The sequence below is a fragment of the Salvelinus namaycush genome, unplaced genomic scaffold (genome assembly GCF_016432855.1).
Source record: "Salvelinus namaycush isolate Seneca unplaced genomic scaffold, SaNama_1.0 Scaffold93, whole genome shotgun sequence".
In the NCBI taxonomy this organism is placed as follows: domain Eukaryota; kingdom Metazoa; phylum Chordata; class Actinopteri; order Salmoniformes; family Salmonidae; genus Salvelinus; species Salvelinus namaycush.
This window is the reverse complement of record NW_024061675.1, coordinates 161,994-165,493: the sequence shown is the minus strand read 5'-3', so window position 1 is coordinate 165,493 and position 3,500 is coordinate 161,994.

Here is a 3,500-nt window from a genome sequence, read left to right as displayed (position 1 = left end):
TCACTGGGTCTTCAGAGGAGAGGATGGAAGGATGAATGGATCAGTCAGTCAATAAAGTGTAGAGCTGCTGTCTATGCTGTCTGACAAAATCACTATTTTAGTCGTTCATTAAAGGAAATAAGGCTTAATGACTGCTGAATACCAACTATCAATCACGTATTTTCAATTTCAGGTAGAGATACATCCTTGGGACGTCCCTAGCCCATTGAATTTGACATTTAAAATGGTTAAGGTTAGGGTTTAAGGTTAGGGTTTAGGGTAGAGATGTCCCAAGGAGCCCAGATAGCATTGACCATCATGCATTCTTCTGTCTCTTACATAGCAGGTGTAAAAGAAACACAGACAAGACAAGTAGGCACGCAATGGATTATGGTCACTGTAGTTAATTACGTTTTATGCACTAAACTACGTAGAATATTGGCCTGTTGTAAACTACAACTCCCTACTACATCACACAGTTCAGGCTGGATCTGATTTATCTAGAGAAACTACAACTCCCTACTACATCAAACAGTTCAGGCTGGATCTAATTTATCTCTGTGTTGTGAGGGAAAATCTATGTTAACCTCTTTAAGTTTATATGACTTATAATGTGTTGAAGGATCTTTAAGGTTGAGAAGTTTGTGTGGGTGTGCAACCACACACCCTCTCAGCAGACAGGCCAAAGGAGCTTGCCCCAATTAAGGGAACCGTTGATCTACTTCAGAGGAACTGTGTCTAGAGTGATTTCCTGTTGTTTTGACACCTCACTGGAAAACTAGAATAACTAGCTGTTGCTACAGAACGAGACAACCAATTCCCAGTTAGTCTGTGTCTCGTTCTCCACACACGGACACACACCAAGATCACGTGTTTTCTATATGCACAAGATAGTTTGACTATATAAGGCTTCTGAACTCCTTGTGTCATCGAGCTCTCGGCCTTCCACCTCAGAGTGTAGGGCTGACCAGCTACATTATTGCAATTCTTATCAAATAAAGGTTGATTGTTTGAAGAAATGACAAGGTCTCTCCTGATTGGTTAGAATTTCCACCACAATGTGCAGTAACAATGATAGACCAGACTCATAGTACAGAATGAATGACTGACTGCCCAGTTCAACGTCAGTTCACCGTCTCACCTCATACTGTATTGGAGCAGCAGCAGCTGACTGCCCGGTTCAACGTCAGTTCACCGTCTCACCTCATACTGTATTGGAGCAGCAGCAGCTGACTGCCCAGTTTAACATCAGTTCACCGTCTCACTTCATACTGTATTGGAGCAGCAGCAGCTGACTGCCCAGTTTAACATCAGTTCACCGTCTCACCTCATACTGTATTGGAGCAGCAGCAGCTGACTGCCCAGTTCAACATCAGTTCACCGTCTCACCTCATACTGTATTGGAGCAGCAGCAGCTGACTTGATCGTTGATGCTAATCAGCAAGTTTTGAATCTGAGAGTAAATAGAGCCGACTACAACTCTAAAAATGAAGGGTTCAACTGGAGTTGTTCTCAGATCCCCTAAGAACCGTAGGGTTCTTGGTCAATGAAAAACAGCCCCAAAAGGTTCTTCAAAGAACTTGTTAGAAGGTGGGTTCATCGAGGAACCTCCGTTGTTGCTGGACTTCTTCCGGGAACTTCGCAATTACAACTGAAAACGATGGTGACAAGTTTGGATGCGATAACAGTTAAAAAGGTTAAGTTTTGGTTGATGTTTGGCTCTGAATATGTCTCTAAATAATTTATATATAATAATATCACATACTAATAATGAATAACGAAGACAATGATGGTTTTCTGTGAATATCTTCCATAACGTTACTATAGTTAATTACCGTAAATATTAGAAAGCCGGGTTTGACCGTCGGCGTTGTATGAGCTACAGTACAGTACCGTTATCTAGCTAGCTAACGTTATGTCCTAACTAGGCACAACTAGGTTTGGATTATTTCCCTGAACTATATTCTTTACCATATATTGTATATCGTTTCCATAAAGCCAACATGGCTTTACACTCATTAACGTAAGTTTCCAATCTAGAGCAGTTCTCACTTTTGTGATAATGAACTAGCTAACGTTAACTAACTAACTAAGGACGGTGACCTGTCCAGACGAGATGTTACGAACTGAATCGTCAATGGAGGTCTTCCTCTTTATATAACCTGCTACAGCATGCAATACTATTAACTCACAAGGGGGCATAACGTTACATGGACAATACTATCCTATTTGGGAAACGTTACATGTACAATACTATCCCATTTTTGGAAACTTTACATGTACAATACTATCCCATTTTGGAAACGTCACATGGACAATACTATCCCATTTTGGAGACGTTACATGTACAATACTATCCCATTTTGGAAACTTTACATGTACAATACTATCCCATTTTGGAAACGTTACATGTACAATACTATCCCATTTTGGAAACGTTACATGGACAATACTATCCCATTTTGGAAACGTTACATGAACAATACTATCCCATTTTGGAAACGTTACATGGACAATACTATCCCATTTTGGAGACGTTACATGGACAATACTGTCCCATTTTGGAGACGTTACATGGACAATACTATCCCGTTTTGGAAACGTTACATGGACAATACTATCCCATTTTGGAGACGTTACATGGACAATACTGTCCCATTTTGGAGACGTTACATGTACAATACATTAATATCTTAGATGGTAGCTGTAGATGGGATTCAAATGCATAATGGTATTAATACAGTGTCCAGACTACCTCTTTTGTATAAATGCCCTTCAGAATCCAAACACAGTATTGCCATGCAGCAAAATGTTGTGTATAATCTTTCAAGTCAGCCTGATAAAATATTGAACAATTTGTGAACAAAGATATCTTGAAATGTGATATTAGGCATGTATGGCAGTACTGTTACTGTATGGCAGTACTGTATTGGCTAGTGCTTCTCCAATATGTTCTTCTATTTTACATTACATTGTATGTCGATGCCATTTATCTTTCAATATGTATTTAATATGTTTTAATGCTTGTAAGACTATTCTTTGACACATTTTCTCTTCCTTTGAAATTCTTATAGGACAGAACATGGACACAATGCAATTGGGATCAAGAAGAAGGTACAGATCTGTTGTAGGACAGCTGCATTTGAAGTGTACATTTAACCTACATAGCAGTCAATACAAACTGACATCTATTAGCATACAAATATGTGCAAATTATCTTTTCAGATCTTCTCAGAAATGCATAAAGTCCATGGAATGGATATAGACAAAAATATAATTCAAGGACTATCAGAGGTAGAGAGGCGAGGCAGGGGTGAGGACATCATCCTGCTATTTTGACAGTCCCTGAAGGACAATACAGAAGAGGTATTTGCTCTTATTCCTTCCCTTTCTCTAATGTATTTTGTAATAAAATTAGCAAGTGTAGTAAGATCATTGTTTTACTTTACTAGGACTGGAGACCACAGCAGTGATTCTGCTCTTGCCCTACCTCTTCAATGAGAACCCGGGTGGCCTTTATG